This window comes from Numenius arquata, chromosome 9, assembly GCF_964106895.1.
Source record: "Numenius arquata chromosome 9, bNumArq3.hap1.1, whole genome shotgun sequence".
Taxonomy (NCBI): Eukaryota; Metazoa; Chordata; class Aves; order Charadriiformes; family Scolopacidae; genus Numenius; species Numenius arquata.
Window position 1 is genome coordinate 20,797,069 of NC_133584.1, and position 24,259 is coordinate 20,821,327.

The following is a 24,259-nucleotide window of genomic DNA, read 5'->3' on the forward strand; positions in this document are numbered from 1 at the left end:
GTTGGGCTGTATTATGGACTATCTGAACAGTCTTATGAATAACATATGAAAGATAAATACTGATCATGGCCTTGATGTAACAGAAATTATCTGTCCAGTAGACTGTAAAACAGCTTTCCATTCCTTGATCTGTAGATATACGGCCATGCTCATGCCATTGGCCCAAACAACGTTGCCCTAGTTGTAATTTCAAAGTTTATGTTCCCTATTCCAAATAGTTCTTTGCCTTTTCATGCATTACTTTGCAAAATGGCTTTTGGGAACTAAAGAGTTTTTGTGGGTTTTGTGATTTTGTTTTTGTGTTTGGTTTTTTTTTTTTTTTTTTTTTTGGTTGGGAGGTTGAGTACTGTATGCCACTGCTCATTTGCAAAGGACAGGATAAGCACTTGTAATTAAGTTTAATAACTTTTTCTAAATAGGCTGTTTGCAAGAGCTGTATTCTTTCACTCAAGATCCAAAGAAATCAAGTCCATGAGGTTCTTTCCAGGTCCTTCAAGGGATCTCCAACCAGGTCTACATCAACAACAAATAGCGTTATCAAAGCGTTACAAAGCAATATGGGTAGTGAAAGAACCCAGGATGGTTTCTCTCATCAGAAACATGCCTTTTTTTATGAACGCTTCAGGTTGGGTACCTCTATGTTTTTTAGGAACTGCACTTGAATTTCAAACTTTTTTTGGTTAGATGCTTAAATTCATGTAAGATCTATGTCTCAGGTCTTGCTTCCCCTTCCCTGAAATTGCTGGAAAAGACTCTTTACTTCCTTGACTTCACTGGCAGGAAATGGTCTTTTGTGAGCATATCTGTTGTGACAAGTTTTTTAAAATGCAAAAATTATAGACTCTACAGTCAGTTTATAAGTAGCTATTCTCTAAAGAAAATACATTCTATTGTAGTAAAATTTTGTAGTTATAGGAGGCCTTGTGGGCCTGACAGTGCCTTGCTCTCACTGAAAGAGAGCTTCAACGGCTGTGTGACATTGAATCTCTGGAGTAAGAGAGTTTGATTAACAACATGTATGCCCAGGAAGGCTTACCTTTGCTTAGTAAATATTTTATTTCCTACTTCAAGACTATAACAAAGCCAGTGTTTTACTCCACCCTCAAAAGCTCAGAATAGAATAATAGATGTGAAAGCATGTTTCTGCTATAAAAACTTCCTTAACAGTGTGTGCAATTACTATCTGGAAACATTTTTTTTTTTTTTTTTTTTTTAGCATAGATGGATTAACAGAATTGTTAATATCATTCTAAATTAGAGTAATAACGCTGTTTGAGATGGTAACTAGATGCTCCTGGGGATAGCACTGAAGTAATCAACCATAACGCATAGGTTCCAAGGAAGCTCTGAAACGCCTTCCCATTCCTCTGAAGAGACAAAAGACAAGAAAGAGCTGAATTAGCAGTTAATAATATATAATGAGTTAGAAGTTTGAAGTTTATGATGATTCATAATTATTATAAGAAACCAGTTTGCCAATTCATGAATTCAAGACGAGCTTGTTTTCCTGCACACTGCCTATTGCTGCTTGCTGTAGTTGTGAGATGTACTGCCTTTCAACAGAGCTTCATTTTTGGAGAATTTTTTGACATCTGTCAAGTAAGCAGAGGGTTTAGCTGTTTTCTGTTCTTCTTCCTTAAATTACAAAAAAAAAAAAAGGAGAAAAGAAAAAAAAAAAAAAGGACACTAGTCAGATTTTCGAAGATATTTTTGGTAACATTTCCCTCTCACAGATTTGTTGATCCCAGTAGCTGACAAGGTGCGTTAAAGCAAGTTCTTATAAAACTGCTGTCCTAAGAAAAATGAAAGATTATCTGCTTCTCTGCAGAAGGCAGACATCCTCTTTTTATGACTTCTGAGTGCATCAGAGGTTCCCAAACATGAACCTCTTGTAGCCTTGACAGTCTTGAAAATGGAGCAAAGGAGACCTAGGAAGGAGACAGAGGTAAAGGACCTGAGGGGAGGGCAGGGAAAGGAGGAGGAGGGCTGGTTCTCAGAGCAGGGCAGAATTGAATACCACAGCTGCAGAGGAGATCAGTCTGTCTGAGAGACTGCCATTTGGGAATGCATCAAATAACAATAAAAAAGAGAAGTCATTTAGCGGCTTACTAACTTCCATAGTTTGCAACCCCTCTGCCCCAGATGAAAACAGTGATAATTTTCTTACTGGTTTTATAGGTTAGTTCTATTAAGATGTCAGGAGATCTCGGTCTTTCTTTGAGGCTCCCCTTTTGTTATTTGAACATGTCACTTACAGTTTCTCTACCAAAGATACTCTTGTCTATTTATAAAAAGGGAATGTTTCAATATCCCCAGTTCACAAAGCAGGAATTGAGGCACACTGATAGGTAGTTATTTTATTAAAGGTCACCCAGACAGTATGTGACAAAGCCAGGAACAGAAATCAGATCTTTAGGATCACAAACCTGTTCCTTCATCACAAGGATATCTTTCCTCCTGCATTTTTACTGTTTGAAATGGGCTGAGAAACCCTTTATGAATGTGGATTTGTTTAATGGTATGACAAGATTAACACTAGTCATCTGGCTGGAATTTTTACTTGCAAGTCATATCACTATGTATTTATTTAATACAAGATAACCTTTCATTTTCCTGCTGGCAAATATTTTATTTCAGAGATACCAAGCTGACTAAACTTACAACTTATATGAGTGATATGGAATTTGAAGTTAAACAGCAGACATATTTATTACTGATAGCAAAAGGGATTTCAGTTCATAATTAAAAAAATCAACAGCTTGTCAGCATTAAAGTGAAGGAAGTCTGCATTGGGAAATGCATAGCATAGCTAAAGAGTTTATGCACCTACTTATTTTCCTGCACACCCATGTGATTAATCTATGTGCTATCAGCTGGGCTTCCAAGCAAGGATTTCCTCAGCTCTGTATTGCACAAAGCAAGGCAGGTTCCGAAACAAGTTGAGAGCTGCTTCAGTTTTCCTGGGCTTTTATTTTTTTGCTACAGTAACTGGCAGATTCTGGATTGTTATGAGCAGGGTGTTTCTTATCCTGCCATGCCTTTTCCTAGAGCCTCTGCCAATTTGACCTCATACTGGGGTACACTGGTCTTTTAAGGTTGAATGAGTTGAGAACGTGGTTGGGAGTGAGAATATGGTTTCGATTACTATCTTTAAGCAGATTTGGCACTTTCATCTGATATGGGGAAGTGGAAATGAAAATCAAACCTGGAATCACCTGTATGGCAATGCAAAGCACTCCCACTAGGCTGGCTAGACAGAAGATTGCAGGACACAGCTTGAACGTAGGCACAACTCCATTAAAGCCAATGTCACCCTAGCTCAGGAGCTTCTTTTTCAGAGGACACTGGCGTATTTTTTTCTCAGCTCTTTCTAAATGCACCTAAATAAGTAAGGTCTTTGAGTGTTTCATTGAGGTAACCCTGGAAGTCACAGAAAAAAAAATATTTTCCCCCTTGTATAGCAATCCACCCATTTGCCTATACATTATTTAACAATGGTCACCTAAGAATGGTAAGAGAGCCATATCTCATGTCCTCTTTGGGATGCTATGGGAATAGTATTCTCTTACAGCATATAGTATCCTTAATGGCTTGAGAGATATGTTCTCCATATCAGTGTCCATTTTAAACAGGGAAGGAGAACAATGGTAACATGATCACACTATCCATACGCTGGGACTTGGGATACAGCTGGGCTGCTTCTGTTGAAAGAAAAGCCTTGAATCCAACAGAACTATTTGCTTCCAAATTTGTTTTTCTATTGCATTATTCCAGAAAGAACTGTTGCTTTAAACCAGAATTTCAACTGCTGCATGACAGCTGTCTGCAGTAAGCAAGCTATGAAGTTCACCAGCTTCTTGACGTAAGCAGAGGATAAGCGTCCTGAAGAGAAGAAATTTGGAAATCTGGGCCCTGCATCTAGAAATAAGTTTGAGCTGCCTTCATCCAGCGCAGGGTTTACCCTGGCTCTTACTTCTCAGGCAGGAAGCAAGGTCAAAGAAAGGGAGTTGCAGGAACACTGCAATGTCAGTGAGGTCAGACTATCTGCTGAATAGTGCTCCTTGGCACCTGGCTGGGCATCTCCTATGGTTAGAAACCTCCCTGTAAGATTGTTTGTCCAGATTTCCAGTAAGATTTTCCTGCAATCTATTTCTCCTCATGCTTCTCATCTGAATCAGGTAGGTCAAATTATTATTCCCCAGTCCTATCCTTTCATACCTCACAAGCCTTCTCACCTGATTGCTGTCTAACACTGTGTAGCCCAACTTAACCTCCCACAGAAGAAAATGTAAATCTCCAGGAAGAGTATCTTTCCAATGTCTTTTCTTTTTTTTTTTTCCTCCCCTTTTCACAGTGTTTGGATACAGTCTGATTATTTTTAAAGCTCATTCATATCTTAAAATGATTTGATTAAATGTTTCATGAATTTTGCTTGCACTTTAGTTAACTACTTTCATACTTAGCAGTCCCTATCAGGCAGTTTGTTCACTTTGTATTCAGTCCTGTAGTCAAAGGAATTGACTTCCATACTGCTCTGCAAAACTCTATGGCACAGATTGCCACAAAGTGTATGGTATTATTTTTACTTCTTAACTAGATGAACATCTAGTTCCTAAATGTTCCTAACTAGATGTTCCTAACATCTAGTTCCCTCCTAAACCAGATTCCCGTGTATAGAAAATTAGGATTTCCTTTCCCAAACATTCAGAGAAAATCTTATAAAACTAAATTTCAGTGGTATCTATAGAAAGCAAAGGTATCATGGATGCTAATGTAACTGGAGCACCTTTGTGTTTAAATTCGAATGAATATTCTTATGAGCTTTCTTTATTTCTTGAGTGGTTTTGCATTATCCACCCCACTCCACTTTTGCCTACGGACAAAATCTGATTTATCTAGTGAAAACTATTAACTCCACAGGTAGATTTGACTCGTGAACTGAAAATAAAATGAAAGATACCATGGAAAACCACAAACTAATATATATGAGAACAAAGCCTGTCTACAGCATGCTCCAAATTAGGAGGGGTATAGCAAGAAATGATGTAGTAAAAATCCTTGGGATTGATTGTTTTCATAGAATTAGCTTTGATCTGCAATGTGATGTAACAGAAAGAAAGGCTAGCACAGTTTGGGGATGCATTCATTGGAATGTGTTCTGGAGCAAATAAACCATAAATCAACTCTTGCTTTAACTCCTTGGAGGTTTAATGCCATCTATTTTTCCCCAGATTAGCTGCCCCCTATCTTTCGTAGTGGTATCTTGGGGCCTTGGTATCTCCACATGCATCCTCAGGTACTTGTGTTTGGGATATCTTGTAAAGATATCAGTGACCTGAAAAATACTGATAACAGAGAAATAAAGTGGACTGGAAGGACTACTGTATAGAGGTAAACATAAGGCATTCTGGTAAATATTACATACTTAGCAGGATACCAGCTGAGGAACAAAATAATGTAATTGATGTATATAGAACAAAACCAAGGATTCAGTCACACTGTAGAAACTATGATATAATTAGGAGCAGTAGAAAGAATGTAAAAAGAAAAAACTAATTTGAATAGTAGGGAAAATATTCTGTACTGCCTTTAGCCTGTCAAATAACATCCCAAGTGAGGTTGTGGGGAATTCTTGAAAATTGATCCTATAGGTATTAATTAAAGAACCAATAAACCTGCGATAGACAGCAATCTTACCTCTCCTGGAGGTATTGCCCAAATGACCTGTGCAATATTTTTTATCTCTTATGCAGATGAAAGAGCAAAAGCAGTAGCAATGTCTCTAACCTGTCTGTTGGCGCAACATTGAGTCAGCCAGCCCTGCAGATGCTGAACGGAAAAGGGCAAAGAAAAGAGGCATCTGGAAGGGAGAAGAGCAGAAGGTACAAGCTTAGTGCTTGGCTAAGAGGTGTGGCGAGGAGAGAGAGAGCAAGATGGAGCAGAGGCTTTTACAAGGAAAGGAGCAATGAGCAGAAAAGTGAGCAAAACCTGCTTGGGAGTAAAAGGTGTGCACCCGTAGCTGTCCCCACCAATGCCACCTGGACGTCCCTGGGGTCTGGGCCCTGGTGGCCCTCCCTTCCTCCCTCCTCACAGACCCCATGGCACCTGCCCCGGTCTGCTCCCTGGTTTAACCCATCCCTTTGAGCAGAAGTGAATCACAGATTTAGGAGACCTTTTCTTAACTCTTAGTCATGTGGCTGCTGGCAAGATTGACCCAGGGGAATGCACTGCCAAGAAAGATTCTGCTGGGCTGGGGTGGCGGGGTTGGGCTTTCCAGGGTGTCCCATCCTGGAGATCCAAGCCAAGGACCCTGCCACCACCCCCTAGCCCTCACCCGAGTTTGGCAGCTGCTCCCCTGTGAGCTCAGTGGCCCCACAGCAGCCTCATCCTGCTGAGGCAGCACTGGCTGAGCAGTGGCTGGCAGTGACAGAAAGACTGATTTGACAGGAAAAAGCAGGAGAATTGGGTGGAATGTAAAGAAATTTTTTCTACCCCCAAGAAATAAAGCTGCAGGTGGAAATTTTTCAGTAAGAAAGGTGGTGTCGGGTGCCCTGGGCAAGGCTGCCTGAGACGGCCATGGCTGCTGGCCCATACCTGAGGTGAAGCAACACACTGTGGGCCCAGCCCAGTGGTGAGGGGACCCAGTGCCTCCTGCAGCATTGTGTTCTCTTCTGTGAGCTGTATTTTAACTGCCAGTGGGTGAATTTCTTTGGTTTGAGGTTAACAAGCACAAATAGAGCTTTTGTTAAAAAGCTGTTGCGGGGACAGGAGGGTGCTTCCCTCTCAAACCCGCTTCCCGCCCTTTTGGAAGGGTCTGTCTATGCTGATGTGGGTGTGAAACACAAAGGAAAGGTAAGTGGTGTTTTCATCTGCATCCTTTTTTTCCCGAGCCTACTGCCTACTAATTATTGTTTTTCCTTTTTTTTTTTTTTTTTTTTTTTTTTTTTTTGAAACGAAAGAGGCTGTTTGGGAGGTTGTATTAATGCCACAAAACTGACCCAGCTCATGGAAAGCTCACAGCAGCCCTATAGCAAAACAAACCACAGCGCTTGGGAGAAAATGGCATTCAGCAAAGGGCTGGGGTACTAGCAGAAGGTACAGGGAATGCTTCCCTTCTTCAATTTCAGCTATTTTTGCTGAGTGGGTGCACAGGCTGCCTTTGGAGGAGCACTGGGGCCCTCTGGATCTGACTGGGTCTTTCCCGACAGTGGGTCTCTGTCCTCAGGCTGGGGGGGACCGGGTCCTCTTTATATTCCTTCTAGGATCTGAGGAGAGCAGTGTTGAAAGCGAAGAGCTATTTTACAGACATGCATACAAAGCCTATCCATAGATATACATGCACATGTATTTGAGGGAGCCAAGCAGAGAACAACGAGGATAAAAGGTGTTTTCTGTGTGTGTAACAATAAATCCGACAAATATATTCCCAAATGTTATGTTAGGTAAAAATCAACAGCTAAAGTAATCAGTGTATTAACTGCTGGTTGATATGTGCTTTGAGCTTCAGTGTTCCCAATAAAATTGTAAAGGAAAAATGTCTGTTTAGCCAGACACTGCATGCAGCAGCTAAGGTGGCTAGTCTGACTCCCTGCCTGCATGTTGCATGTTCACTTCTCTCTTAGCAAACACAGAAAGCTGCAAGATGTCTGTCTCATTACGTGCAGCAAACCTTTTTCCTGTTTAGGACTGGGATTCTTCTCTCCCTTAAGAAACACAAGGTCCAGCTCCTGGGTCACATATCGCAGGAACCCCAGAGACTGGGGAGTGAGGGGATTGCTGTCTGTTTGTGTGTGCAGACAAGCCTGCTCATGTAAATCACTTAAGACTGCAAGAGAATAAGCATAATTTTGTGTAATAAACTAGGGGTTCATTTTGTGAAATGATGATCTGTGATTTCCTATCTGTTCAAGTCCGTATTTTTTGCAAAAATCTATGTGATTTAATGTAATTTTAACAATACGTAAAGGAATTTTAAATGTAGCACTTGCCATTGACTGTTTGGAAGAGCACAGAAAATTGCAGCTGTTGGTTTACTGCTTGATTAGCATTGTAGCTATTTTTCTTATTTTTTTCAACTTTATATAGTCTATTTAATGTATTTTCACTTGTGTGCAGGTAACCTAACTGTTATACTGTTTTCTTGTACCAGAACTCCTGGTAAGCGGACGAATGAAAAAATGCTACTACTAATGCAATACTCTTTTCTGCACAATTTTCTTCTGAGAGACGGACTCCTATTGATATCACTTTCCCTTGTAATCACATTGCAAGTGTTCGAAGGTGTGATGAGAAAAACAAGTGAATGCTGTGATTGGCTAAAAGCTATGAGTATTAGTAGTGAAAGTGCTTTTTAGGTCATGCAATGATACATCAGCAATAGCACAAAGTAACTTTTCTGACGGGGCAGCAACTAATTAATGTTACTTGTACAATGAGAAATTACTTTCCACAGCAGCTGATAAGAATCAACCCATAATGTTAAATCAAAGAATTCTGGGAATTTGCCAAGCAAGTGAAGATCCCACTCTCTACAGGTATTTTACAACAGAAAAATAAGATTCAGTTTCTCAAACAAATTACCTTTGTAGGTTATTCATCTAGCTCTCATCAGAGTGGGTGCTCTAGGTTTCCCCTCTTGATATTCCCCAGAAGAAATTTGCTTTGTTTTTCTCTAGCTGATTGCTATATTCCTTTAGAGGATATTTATTGTTAAACCACAGCCTCTGTTATTTCCTTTGCTGCCTGAGCTTTGTCAGGGCTCCGAGCCTCAGACATGCAATAAAGCCCAGTAGCAGAGGAAATAACAGTGCAGTTAACCTCCTTAACATTGATAATAAATAAGTGCTAATAAGATATGTACCAGGGTAGCAATTGCCGTGACATAATGAAATGCACTAGTTTAAATAAGTGGTAGCTGGTGTCATCGTGCTTTTCAGTAAGTAACCTATGCAGGTACTATATTTTCTGGGTAATTTATGTGTCAGATTTTCTAGGCAGCTCAGTTGCTGTTAAGACATTTAGTCCATGTGGCCCCGTTTTCATAAATTCTTGACACCAAGCAAACTTCTTTGTTTTTACAGGTGCCTATCTCAGATCTGAGCTGTTTCTTTAAAAATATTACCCCAGTTGGGGGTGCTGAGCATTCTTGGAAATATGGTGTCTGTCTCCTCCCCCTTCATTTAATTTACATTTCACTGGATTAAAGCCAGTTTGATTGAGACTTTTGCCTCCTAGTTGCTACTGTGACTCTTGATTAAACATGGTATCTCTGTTATCAATTTGTATCCCTGCAGATCAAACAGCTCTCTTCATCTCACCCTACTGACAAGCTATCATGACAACTTCATGGTAAATATACACACTCTGGAACTGAGCGGGAGGTTTGCTTCATTGTAACGCAATCCTTCAGGGTGGCTTAGTGACATGTTTTGAAGGAAAGACTAAGGTTGTCTTTGCAGCAGTACTAAACCAGGAAAATGCAAAATGTACACCCGCCCCTTCATCTTATATATGTCTAACTACCTCACAGCTTGGGCACTGCTTAAAACAATGTGTGTGCTGTAATTGAATTTCAATACCTACCAAAAAATATGGTAGTACTGAATAGCAAGATGATGTTTATAAGTACCAATATTAATTAGACAATCATAGTTTATAAAAGCTACATGAGGATATGATTTGTGAATTGTAACTAAGTTCTGAGTGATTGTGCTAATTTACTATGGTTTGGAAACAGAAATGTAAATTTGTGAGCTTTGTGCCTCATTATTATGTGGTGGTTTTTTTTTTTTTTTTTTTTACTTTACAGTTCCCCTGACACTTATTGTGTTACTGAAGACAAGAATAATAATACCAGAAAATGGTCGTGTTTTATCTCTGTAATATTGCTGGCAAATTGAGACAGCACGGTAGAAAAAACATAGAGGAAGCTTTCTCTGAAGTACTCATGTCTTTGGTTTATGGAATTGTCAGATTTTTGTCATTGTTTGCTTGCAAAAAAACATCTGTTCCTGCTTTCAAGAAATATTTGTAGCAGTTTTACAGCAGGATTTAATTACTGCCAGTGAATGGTGGTTGGGTGCCATACAGTACTAACAGATTTTTATCTACAATCCTTTATATCTATGAAGTGTAAATGACAAATAGGAACACTATTTAACTGTGACTTTAGTAACAAAGGCTATTTGCTAAAGAACTATGTGGTGAGAGGGTTCAAACGATGGGCAATACTTGAAGGATTTTGTTTCAGAGTTGCTCACGGTGGTGTGATTTGTTTCTTCTTGAGCTCCGTATCAGAATGCAGCTCATGAAGTCCTAAAACTGTTAGCCACAGGAGAATCTTTTATATGAACCTTGAGTGAATTTAAGGTACTGGGAACCTTCTAAGCAGCTGCAGTTATTGTTGCTTATGTTTTTTTTAGAAGTGCTTATCACTGTTGGCTCTGAATGCTATGATTTTGGTGGAACTCTGTTTTAATAAGTGATTTTGTCGTCCGTCTGCTGTTTGGGAAACATCTTCTTAGACATCTATACTATCATGAAAATACAATCTGAGTTTTATAGTGTCCAGAAAGGGGGTTATCTCACTTATTTAGAAATATCAATGATAAATATGACTGATAGCAATTAATGATAACAATTTCTCTGGTAATTAGAGGGAAGCACAATACCTGAGGCAGCAGTAATGCCAGCTTTGGCTCCTTCTCTTTTCTGCAAGAGCTTATACCATTCTGATTTTTGAAAGACTGCTTTCTTCCTTTTCTACTACGAGAATAAGACTTCCCTCATGTAAGTTGTCCGTGAATTCTCTTGAGTCAGGGGTTGTCACAGATGTTAGTGAAGTTCCAGTTTGGCCTGAGGAATCTTTCTACTGTGGTTTCCTGGTCTGCTCATACCCTTTTTGTACAGTATTTGCATGAGAAGGAAAGAGCCCAGCTTGGCTGGTAGGGGCAGGCCTGGGAATTTGTGGAGAAACTATTCAGTGCTTATATATGGGACATTATATATGGAAATAATGATGTTATTACAGCTTATAAGAAACATTTATATTAGGGTAGCACCCACATGCTCTGCTCTACATTTATGTATGCAAATAAGTGACAAATCATTTGCAGTTTGTGACTGAGAACCTTTTTTTCCCTTTAATCTGAGTCGTCTTTCAGTTCCTGCAATGATCTAGCTGTGGCAAAGGTTCAGACTGTGGTATTTGAAAACAGTTTCAAGCACCTCCGATGTTTTTTAGCAATACCAACGTGCCTGCACAGGCAAACAGACATAGTCTGGACTCTCTTTATGCCAGCAAAAAAGTGCATTTGCCAGTTTATCTTGTGTATGGTTCTGGGATTGAAACAACCTGTAGCCCTGAGGATATTTTATATTGTGTTTGTATGGGGTTTTTCTCAGCACAGAAACTAAGAACCCTAGCAGATACTGTTATGCTGGCAAAAGCTTCATGTGTCAACATTTATTTTCTTTAAAAATTCTTGGAATTCAAAAAACAGTCATCCTAGCCTTTCCTTTGCTTTTGGCTGCTAATGCTTTGCAGAAGGTTTGGTGATGGATTGGTTTGTCTAGGTGTTTGTTACACACTGACATAAAATAGCGTATGCAGGGTTAATGCTATGAGTTTCAGAGAGACTTAAAAATCCTCCCTCAGCTTTCTCTGGAGACCTAGGAACTCATTTCACATCTCATTCATTAGACAAACTAGCTGATCTGAAAACAGCATGCAAAACACTCCAGATTACTCTGATGCAAAGTTTTAGTAGCCTGTTCCCCTGAGAAGTGCCTATAACTCAACCTTAAAACCTCAAAGAGAACCTGATTTTGAGTGTCCAATTTATGGTGGCCTGAAAATGAATGTAGGGTAGTGTTTGTGAAGAACTGTAAGCTAAAGACAACACACACTTTGTTAGTTTTAGATGGTAGGCCTGCCCCCTCACCTGTAATCTCTGAAGATTACCGGCTCCTACTACACTCACAACACTGACAATGCACTGTTCATAGCGTACTGGCCTGGGGCAGATTCATAACAACTCACATTTCTGCTCAAGGTATATAATTTCATTGCTTTGATGCAAGCAGTATTTATAATACCAAAGGATGACATTTTTGCCCTATCTCAAATGAGTGACAATTCTCGTGTTCTCTCTGTTGGGCCTGTTACTATCAAATCTAATGTGATTTTCAGTCACGTATATATCTATTTGCAAAGTAAAATGAGATATTTCCTTGTATGGATCTAGGTGACTGATGAGGAGGTTTACTAAGGTGGTGTTCAGCATAAACACTCTGAATTCAGATAGTTATACAAAACGTGAGGCACTATTAATCTACAAAATAGACTGGAAATTTTTTGATAGCATATTTTCCTACTTGGTCTCTGGAACTTCACTCAGGAATTAATTAGGAAATTCCTAGTTTCTGAAGTAAGAGGAGACCTTTTTAATGTGTACCTGGCATCATGCTGATGTAGGTCAGAGCACCTGAAGTAGCAATTTTGGCATCAAGATTACCACTTCAGTTTGAGTGATACTGCATCTGAAAAGATTTGTACATGGGGAAATGTACTGGAAACATTCAAATATAAAGTTCAAAGACCTATGTGACTGAGAAACTAAACAATTCCTCTGGTAATGTCTTCTAATGACTTAACTATCTTCTCTGTTTAAAAATAGGCATTTTAGATTTAGTCTGAATGAATGGAATTACTAATTTCTAGCTGTTGCGTTTCACTGTGCCTTTTTTCTTCTGCTGTTACTACTACTCATTCTTTTCTTCCTGTAGGTGCTAGCTCAGGTACGTCTGTGCATGCTTCAAACTCATACCTGTTTGTAGTATAGACAAACACTGTTTTCTCTCTGAAGAAGTTCCAGTCTCGGTAAGCAAACCCAGCATAAGGCAGGTGGGGATTCAGGTGCAGAGAGGTTAGTGACAGCACAGGTATATCTGAAAAAGCCTGGAGCCAAACCAAGGTCCATGCTCTCACCCTGAGAGCTCCAGACATTGCTTTTGCCCAAGTCATTTTGATCTATTCCTAACACAGCAGTCTTTTACAGCTGAGATTATCCTCTGTGAAACCCTGCACAGTAAAAGACTCCTTTCAGTACCCATAACAACATAGGTTTAGGGAAATGCCAGCAGTAATGGATTTCATTCTGCATTCTCTAAATGGGCCAAACTCTCTCATTGATTTTAATAGCTCTTTTGCCTGAGTAATTGTTATGTGAGCAGGTCATGATTGAAATGGCCTAATCCCCATTTACAGGAAATGTGTATGAAATAGAATAGAAATATCCAGAGAATGAAGCCAAGTGATCATTGTGTGTGTGGTAAAAAGGGTTTGAGTGCGGTGAAAAGTAATTTTAGCTTTAAATGTAAAGCTACCACACTGAATTCCTTGCCTCTCCTTTTCATTTCCTTCCGCCATTGAGACCGCCGCTTTTTACAGGTCTTTTTCTTCCTTTTCTTGCTGGGTTCTTCCAGGGACTTGGAAGCTGAATTATGATTCTGCCTACAGCTCTGTCCAGCTCAGACTATGATTCTGTGCTGGTCAAAAGTAGTTACACAAATTCTTAAATATGCTAAGCAATTTCCTCTCTAATTAGAAAAATACCCCAAAATAACCAAGAATGGACTGCTTAGTCCCACCCAAAGCCCTTGTCTTCTCCAACAGACTGAAATAAAAAGATTTAAAAAGTATGGTAAGTGAACTTTTATGCCTTTCGTCCCTCAAATTAATCAAATCGTCTTAAGATTATTAAGGTATGGTGGGGTTATTTTTTGGCATTTGAACCAATTTTCACAGAGCAAACAATCTAAAGTTCTTGACCAAAATGACAGATAATGTTAGCAGATGTCTGCAGTATTCATGAGTAGCACTTGCAAGAATTAGACCTATTGTTAAAAATGTCTCCCTGGTTCTGTGATACAAGATGGCACTCGTATCAACCAGGGAAGCACTTAACCAACTGAAGATAATTCTGTAGCTGAAGGATTTTTCCCCTGAAATTCTTGCTGCAGAAAAAAGTACATTAAAATAAATAATCCAGTGTCAGATGCACAAAAGGAGGCCTTTTGTTGAACAACATCATTAGATTTAAAAAAAATAAAAACACATGGTGTGGTCTCCCCACTGTTATGCCGGTGTAAATCTGGTGTCCTTCACCTGGTTATATAGAGAACGATTCCAGCTTTTTACCAAGCACGTGACAAGAGAGTTTGCCTCCTAATTTCTTAGTATTACTTAAAAAGAATTTTTTTATGTCTATATATTTATTTATTGCAAGAACTTTTTTTTTTTTTTGAGCAGAATGAGTATTTATTTCTTCCCTTGAAAACTATGATTTGAAGTTAGGGCAATCGAATTCCAAGCTACTCATTTGCATGAGCCCCGGTATAACATAGATACTTTGTGTGACCTGTGTGTGTGAACTTGAAGGAGAGAAAGGGAGGTGGGGGAGAAATGCACGCGTGAGATGGTTAAGGGAGGAGATGATCATGTAAATGGAGTAACCTTGCTTGATCATCATGAGAGAACAAATTCTCAAGGGGCCAAAGGATTACCATGTCTACAAAGGTCCAATAAAGGGGAAGGCTCAGCTACTTGTGGTGTCATCATAGCTGTAATTCTCAAGCCATAATAAAACCCTGGTATGTTATTAATTCAGCTGTTCTAGTTGCTGTAGAGATGATATTCAAGTACTTCCATTAATTTATCTTTTTACCCACTAATACATTATTTTCTACAGGGATTCATTGTTTTAACCCTCAAAGTGAATTAGCCTGTGCATATTTCAAAGGTTTCTGCCCAATTAAATCAGTCGAAGGATATCCACATTGCATCAGAGCCACTGGCATTACATTAGCAAAGATAAAAACCTCAGTCAAGAGGGTAGGGTATCTTTAATGGGACTTTATCACTGAGACTTGAAGTTATATATATGAGAAACGAAATGTGCTTGGCTATTCCCACAGAGATCATGCACTCTAAAATTGCCTTAAAATGCACAATAACTAACAGCAGCATTTGTCACACTCATTGCTCATTAGTTTAGACCAGAAAATTACTTCTGAATATATGCTGATTTGCCACAGAAAATATATAAAGCAGTAATGTGTAACTAAAAATGATCATCAAACTCCACCATTTCTGGGGCTTGTTTTTTACACTTGTGGGTGATGAAGGGTTTTTAGCTTGAAAAAAAAAAAAAAAAAGCGCATCCATAGTGCTGATAGAGAGAATGGCAAAAGCAACGTGGAATGAACAGGATATGAGAACAGCTGAGCAGAAGCTAAGCAGCTTTGGTGGACCTGAGCTTGTTTGGGGTCTTGGCACCATGTTCTGCGGACTGTAGCACCTACATTTTTCATGCATTTGCATTACCTACTGTATCCAGGCTTCCTGCTACTCTGGATTATGGAGAGCTGTCTGTGTACAGCTCTACCACTTAATTTTTCTGTTCCCTGAACAGCAGGCTGGAGAAGATAGCAGGTAGAAATGGCCATCTCAGATCAAACTCTCTTCTCCTGTGCACTCTGTCTGGGGTAAGCACAATTGTGTGTTTAATTTTTGCATATTATTACTTGTAGAAACCGGGATGAGAGTAGGTGTGATCTTTGTATACCTACACTATTTGAATGTCTGTCCCCAAATTCTTAGTACACCTGTTTCTCAGTCTCCAGCAGAGAGAAATGGTGGTTTATCCCACCCATTCTTATTGGGACAGTTTGTTCTAGAAATTAAGGAGAAGCATTTCAGAATATAATTTGTTTTCATGGAATTAGTACCGCTGCCATTTACAAGGATCTGACACTGTTCAGGTGCAGAATTCACTGGTATCAGAAAACAACAATGCAGAATGTAAGGACAGGACAGATTTTTATTAGGTATTATACCACTCTAGGGAAGGCATTTAAAATACAAATAGACAACATGTAGCACATATACTATTAAGCTTTTACAAGGTATTATTCCACTCAAGGGATGCTTGTGGTGTGAAAAGAGAGAAAAACAACACAGAGAGCAAGACAGATCTTTATAGGGAATTATCCCACACTGGGGAGGCTGCTACTGGGAACAGAAGAAAGAAAAACAAGGCAGGAGGTAAAGATGAGATGTTTTACTGGCTTTAATGTTTGCCTCTGTGTGATCTAAAGCAAAACTGGTAGCACTGGATGAATGCACACTGAAACGCTCATCCTAAGATCTCATTCTATTTTCTTGTTTGTTAATTGTGAAGGTCGAACTTGGCAATTTTTTCACCTACTGAAGTTGTTCTGTGGATAATTTTTTGTCTCAGTCTATAGGAAAAATGGCCAGTGAGGCAATAGTGAATGTACCGAGAACAGTTCTTTTCAGAACTGAGTGTTTTTTAAACTCTGTGAAATAAAGCCATACAAAAAATAAAGACCAGTGGGATTTTGCTGAAAAAGGGAGTTCAAGGAGAACAAAAATAGTTACTGAGTTAGGGTCAAAATAGGCAAAAGTTTTCAGACATAAGAAAGTCCAATTTCAAAATGTCACTTTTTTGTGAATTTAGATGTGAACAAGAAAATGTGTTCTCTTAAATGACTTAAAATCAAAAAGGTTATTTTAAGCTTGACACAAAATATTTTAATCTTAAATGGAATTATTTATGTTGTCGCTGAGAACCTCAGCTGCTACAATTTTAATTTTGAATAATTCTGATTTTTTTTTTTTATAACTTGTTTTGACACCAATTGCAATCATGCAATTATTTGAGTACTGACGTAGTAAAGCCTTATTCCTCATGGAGTATGATCCTACAGTTTCCTGCACAAATATTTTACATTGTTCTTCCTTTGGTACATGAGAAGCATGAATCCTTCCTATGGCTGGGCATTTATAAAGTTTCTATACGTTCCCTGGTATCTAATAAGGAGATACCATGATGTAGCCCTTCTCAGAACCAGGTGACATGACATCCTTCTTTGCTCAACTGGACTAAAATCTGCAGGAAATGCTCTTTTGAGATACCTTTCTGCTATAGTAAATTTAGTTGAAATGGGATGACTGTCATAAAAGCTACAAGAGGGAACAGAGCAGACACAGCATGTTCCTATAGCCCTTTCTCACAGAGCAAACCAAATAAAAGCTGATTGTGGAGTCAGCTTCACTGGGTAGCATTCCCTGTACGCTGCTCTCCAGGGGTCCATCACACAGTTTGTGGGGAGATGCAGGTGTCTCAGGAGCCCTGTCAGAGGAGAGGCTGTCTGCCAGTGGGGATATAAGCCTGGCAAATAGGGTCACGGATCCACTGCCACAAAACCCAGTGACAAATAGCCTGCTCTGCATTCCTAACAGATGCTGCATCCTCTTTTGTGCATATAGAGCTCTATCTCTCTTAGCTGTAAAACAGGGTTATTTGCTTGCTATATGCCATGCTGCATGTTACACGTACAGCCGTAATATTGATTATAAAATGCTCAGATATTATAGGAAAGAAAGTGATATAAACTGCTTTATACCATATAGTAGACAATGTGAATGTTTTAATAGGCTTTCCAGGTCATTCTGTAGCATTTAATAGGCTACTATGTCCTTGTGAGTCTACAATTAAAACCCCCAAAAAAATAACAGGACCATATCCAAACAATCCAACCATATTAAAAGCAGAACTCACTTTCTCCTCTTAAACTCTGTGGTCTAACAAATAACTGTTTTGGTGCAATGTCATGGCTGATAAACTCTAGGAAGCTTTTCCAAAGAAAGGGTGACTGCAGAAACAACAGTTTTCTGAAAAAGAGGAGGAAAATAATCAAGTACATGAAAGTCACAAGGGTATGAAGAGTTGACAGAGTAAGATCAAAACAAGGGAGGAGACATAGAAGGTGACTTTTTCAAAGAAGTTGGAAAAAGTCCTTAACAGTTAAGAGAATAAAGAAATTCCATGAAGGGTGGAAATGAGAAAGAAACCCGGAATGTGGAAAACATCCAGTGGGTGGGGAAAGAACAATTGTTATGATTTATGCACTTTGGCTGGCACAAACTCACCAATACACAGTTACTAGTTTCTAAGACTCCTGTGATTCAGTAACTTGTTTGCTTTTTCTTGGTTTTTTGGGGGGGGAAATCCTAAAACCACAACTGCACCTTGAACAGTGTGGCTGATTCAAGGGAATTGGAATATACTATATACAGACATGAGCCAAGAACTATATTTCAGTATTTATTTTTATCAACATAGCGTCCCTCTACCCAAGTTTTATATGCTGCTGATAATTAATGTTTCTGTTCAAGGCATGTTAATTGTTAGTGTGCATACATATAATTTGTTCTGCTCTAAATGGATCTTGTTTGCCTTTAAGTATATTTTTTTCTTTTTATTTTCCCCTGTGATCCATGCACGGATTCCAGGAAGAATTCAAATAATCTCTTTTCCTTCATATGGGCCAGAACAACTTTCTAAAGAAGACTGGTCCTGAGAGGTCATCAGCCAAGAGGATATGCCATTGTCCTAGCTAATAAAATTAGGGGAAACAAGGAGCTGCATCTTGCATTATCCCTTGTAAGTGGTACAATTTAAGCTTTGTCAGGATTTTTCTGGGGTCAAAGTCCAAGGGACTGCTGCTGACAAAGAGAAGCCTTCCTTAGCCATGCCTGGTGCTGCTCACAGCCTGGGTGAGGACAATTAGAGCATTCCCACCTGACTTGGAGCTGCTACAGGGCAGACCCTGCCTCCAACACCAGTAAAGCCAAATGGCTGAGTGCTTTAGTTTGAGTTCTGGAACGATACAAAATGAATTAACGGTAGAGTTTTCTCCTAACTGTTCTGTTACTGACTTCCAACTGTAAATAGCTATTTGTCAAATTTTGCAACTGACTAAATAACTCTACTGAGTAGCCACTTTGTCAGCAGTGGGACTACTCAAAAAAGCACCTGCATTAATACTCCCATGGTCGTGCTCTGTGAATTATATTTGCCCATGTGACTGCTAGAGGTATCTGGCAGTCTTGTTTGCCTTCATCCATGTGCTTTTACCCCAAGACAGAGCGAGAGGGCTGTCAGCAGCCTCTGGGGGCAGCTGGGGGCAAACAGAGGAAAGACACTGGAAAAGTCATAGTGGTGAAAGCCCTTACAGTTTTCTTCCACTGTTGCACAAAAGCGCTTTATGCTGGAAGGTGTGTTTGCTAGTGACAGTGAGATGCATAGAAAAGCTTTTGCCACTACGTGGTTATATCTTCTGTTGGTGCATAACTTGTTTGTTCAGCAATTGGTAGGTATTACTGCTGTCCTCAAATCCATGCTCTTTTTACCTAACACAGCTAGGTTAAGACTCAAACATATTAGATATAGCCCTAAAAAGTCTGAAAATCATGGCCCTAACAATCTTATTTTACCAAGAATGATTCTTCATGGTTGTGAAAAAATATTTGTGACCCAAGTCACAATGTGACTGAAGGATAGCTGATGGCTAGAAACATCTTTCTAGCTCTGCAGCTGGCACAAACGAAGTTTTGGTTGTGTGAACCATTTACTGTAATGAGTGATAAACTCTCATAACTGTTGTAAATTATGGATCCGCTGTGTCCTTTTTCTTTGGTGAAGCAGATACAAGTAGTCTTTCACTCAAGATAATTTAATTCCTTCCTTGAGAGAGAGGGTGGAAGCTGCCCAGCCTCCCTCCCCTAAGTTGAATTGCCCAGAAGAAAGTGGTGCTGTGTACCTTGAAAGGCCCTGATTGTGAGCCATGTGACTGACCAGTACACCCTTGAAATGGAAGATGCCTCAGAGGAGATGGGCCATAGCAATGTGCCCATGGAGCTCAGGGATTAATGCAGGATATGGCTGACCACAGCTGTTACAGTGAGCTGAGTTTATCTCAGCACAAAGGGGTTTGGAGGGTGCTCTTTGTTCTAGATAAACTCCACGAGTTCATTAAGAGAGTGTGAGCGTCTCCCTGAGTTAGCCAGAGCAGCACGGGGGGGAGTGAATATGTTCCTGAGCCCAACACAGAGTATAAAAACTGGAGAGCAATGCATTTGAGCTGGCTTCAACTCATATATTCATTCCTGGTGATTAGGGATGCCCAGTGTCATGATGCTGCGCATATTATAGAGACTGGCAATGGGAATCACATTAGGATTTTGACTGAACTAGATATTGCAATTGCTATATATTTTGCTAAGCGTAACTTATGTTTGCATTGTATTATTCAGCGTATTTTTTTATACCTCTGCTGAATCAGAAATCATTTGTAACACCAGCTTTCTTTAAATAAGTAAATTTGATATTAAACATTACAACCTCCAAGAACAGAATATGTAAAAGAACCTGGTCAGAGAATATTGAACTCTGGTAATGCCAGAGAAATGAGAGGTGGAAAAGACCCTCAGACTCTATGCTACACTGTGGCATACAATAATAATCCTGCCTGTTGTATAATACCTCCTAACAGGTGTTACCTGTGTTCAGACTAGATTGAGCTGTGTGATTTTGTGTGTGTGGTTTTACTTGGCAAACTCAGGATTTAGGCTTCTGTCTCTCACAATGTTGGTAGGAGAGAGAGGAAAGTACTCATTTTAATATCTTAATTATCTAGTTATACCTTTCAGTTTGTGGTATTTGCATGTTCTCTTACTAGTGATAACAATAATTTTTTCTATTCTGATAGGAATATTTTTTTTTTCTTCATTTCTGCTTACTGCTGGGCTTACAAGTAAATCTCCCTAAATAGCAAATAAGCACCTGAAAGTAACCTATGTGCAAGGAAGAATAGGGCTAGGCTGTGTGCACCCTCCCCTCTCACACTTCCCCTGGATTCAGCGAAGGGGGTCTGCATCTCTTTATAGCACCAGTTCTCAGCACATCTGTTCAAGTGAAAGATCTGCAAGCTAAGAGCAAGAGGCCATCTAATATTTCTTTTCACTTCCAGATTTTCTGTGGTTACAAATATCAATTGCAAGGTTTGTGTAAATTACAAGGATGATGAAATTGGAGTAGCTTCAGTATGTTTAAAATGTCTATACAGGGATAATAAGGAGATTGTGAAAATCTGCTCTAGGAAGTCCCAGAGACATTTCCAGATAATTAATGCAATGTGTGGAAACCTGGAATCAGCACTGTTTTGTTTTGTGGTGGTTTTTTTTTTTTTTTTTTATAAACTAGTAATTTAGGAGTGCATTACAGGAGCACATTAAATTAACTATTATTAGATGAGGAAATGTTAAGATTATTAAGATAATAAAAACCAACTAGTGTAGGGTTTTTGTGTATAACAGGTTTCATGTAGAAAACCTACTATACTGGAGTGACTATAAATATTTGGGAGACATTTTAGGTAGAAGATGGGGCTTAAGGGTCTTGAGCTTTTTTGCAGCAGGAAAAGAGCACTTTATGAACAATGTACTCTTTGAAACACAGTGATGTGATGCTAAGGATTGAAAAAGCGGTTACCCCAGGAGGATTTCAGGTAGTGTGCAAGAAGTTTGTCCATTAGCCTTCAATCCTTTGGGAGTAAGTTGTGGTAGCTTGAAAAAGAATATAAATTTGTTTATTTGCTTACTTAATGATGGAAACAACTTGTCTGTTTGCCCGTGTTATAAATGTTTATTGTTCCTGGGAGGTTAATGCATCTGATTTTCTTCTAGTTAAGCAGTAAGTAAGAACTGTTTCCATTGACATTAAAAGATTGACATCAGTGCAAGGATACTGGAAAGGAGATGACAATCATTCCCAGTCAGTATCTCAATAAAGGGTCGCATAATTCTGTGAAACTATTTACAGTGAGGAGTGGAAGATGTCTTTAATATCAAGGCAATGCATTTTCATAGCTGTACAAAGTTTCTCAGCTTGTATTCTCACATTGTTTTAATTTTGCTCCTGTGGCTGTGACAAATGATTAGAAGTTTATCACCACTTTAAGGCAGAAATTATACAAGGTCAATAATTTCCCCATTATAACTTTATGACACCCTTATAATCTTTGCATGACATTAATTTAGCTGTTTTCTGGGCTGTTATCTGAGTCACTGCTATTGATTCTTGCTGGTTAGTTTGTTGCTGTGTCCAAACACATTTTTTCAGATTAGCCTCAAGCTGGAGCCAATTAAGGGGACTTTCATGACTAGTTTGTTTCCCACCTGGTAGTTTATTCAAATGATCTCTCTTCATTTACTAGTCCCAAATGCTAGTTCTTCATATGACAAATTCTTGTCCTTCAGAGTGACTTTCATCCCACAAAGCATAGCTGGCAACTTAAATTTCACTTGATTCTTCCATGTGATACATCTCTTGGAGATGCTACATTTGACCAACATGGTATGGCCTTCACTCACCTCCTACTTCAAGAAGAAGTAGAAGTGGTGTTTGTTTTGACATGACCTATGAACTCAAAATATGATAACTTCAGCTTTGCACAGAAATGCATAACTGCACATCCTTTGTATGTATCAGGTTGCCTGCCTGTTGTTGTCAGAGGCATTTCTGTAGCTAACAGTTATTGGAAATTATCACCATTTTTCAAAGAGAAAAGTTCATTCCCAGTCCCCATATAACATCTATCTGCTGTTTTCTATCTTCCCTAGAGTAGAGTTTGCCATTTCCACCTTCTTTGGAGAGACTATAAGCAATATCTCTTGGTTTGCGTTTTGGTGGGGTTTTTTGTTTTGTTTTTCTTTTTTTTTAAACTTTCACAGGTTTTGTATATGTCAGTGCCCTGAGTGCACCAATAAGCCTTAATTGTCCTGACCAGCCTCACCTGAGACCTGCCGCCTCACTTGTGCACTTAGGAGCCTTATCTAAGCGCAAACCTGGGCCATCGGTCCTGGCTTGAGCTGGAATAACAGAGTCGAGTGGTGAAGCAGCAGTCCAGTCATCATCAGGCAAAAGTAAGGCAAGGTGTTTGGTCTGTGGTCGGTGTGGGAAGCCTAGACAACAGGAGCTCAGGTGCAGGGATGGGAACAGGTATACCTGTGACGTAGCTCAGAACAGGACTGCAGGCCTTGGACTAAGTTTAAATTACATGTCTGGATGTATGGGCAGAGGGCATGGGTGCAGGTCCTGGGTGAGGCTGGCTGGGGCAGGTGAGATCTATTGGTGCACTCACAGCTCTGACTATATGTAGTTAAAAATGCACGTTCATGTGAGCTTCTGTGGGACTTTATATGCTAAAAGGGCATCTCTGTCAGCTCTAAAGGCATTACAAGCAGGGGTGTTTCTGAGTTCCAGTTTTTGCAGTGTCTAGTTCTGTCTTTTAGTTTCAGGCAGCTCATTTCCAAAAATGAATGTGACAGTTCAGGAAAAAACTGTGAGTTTCACCTGGTTTTATCTGGGAGAAAATGATTCAGTAAAAAACCATTAATCAACCTTTGTTTTATTTAAAAATTGGACCAAATTCTTCTGAATGTACTCTTATGTCCACCTTTGAGCAAACTGGGTCTGAGCTTCACGCTTGTAACAAAACCCGAAATGAGGCCAAGGCTCTCAGCATTTGGTTTCATTGCTGACATCTCGCAGCGCACCATTACATATCTGTGTATAGAATATCTATAGTAGTCATTAACGTGGGCTCATTACAGCCTGCCATCTGTAGTGGTGACAAAATGAGCTACATTATTGCCTCAAAATACTGTGATCTCGAAACGATTTTGCCCTGTATCTTCCTCAAAGCATGTGCAAAGCAGTCAGGGAAATTAACACTACAAGGAACTTTTCTTTCTTTGCATTTTCTGTTCTGTTCCTTTCACTCATTTCAAAACTTGCTATAGTTTTACATTCCCCTCCAGGTAAATATAAGGAGATGTGCTGATCCTTGTCTCTTTCATAATTTTTATTTTATTTGGAGTTTGTCTTATTTTTTGTTTTTGGAGTTGTTTTTGCCTGTGGGTGACAGATTTTATTGCTATCCTTTTTCAAGTGAGTGTTGCTCAGACTTTGAGTGAGGGTGTACTATGTGCCTTTGACTCAATACCACTCACAAGAGAAAATATATTGTAAGCCCCTGCTCAGACACAAAACAATGTATTTGTTCAGAAACGGAGAAGACATGAAAGCAAGCTAGGATAAGGATAGAGACAGTTTCTGGGCATAACTGGGTAACCTGATCTTACAAGGATTATGGAAGATTAGTGTTTGATCAAGGAGCAGAAAATTCCTTTTGGGAGAATAAACCCAATGGATTAAGCACAGAGGTACCTGTCTCTGGTTGAGCATGGCAACAGTGTTAAGGTTCTGCTTAACAGGAGAATTGCACAAAAAGGCAGTTTATGCTTTCTTAAATCTTCCATATTTGGGAG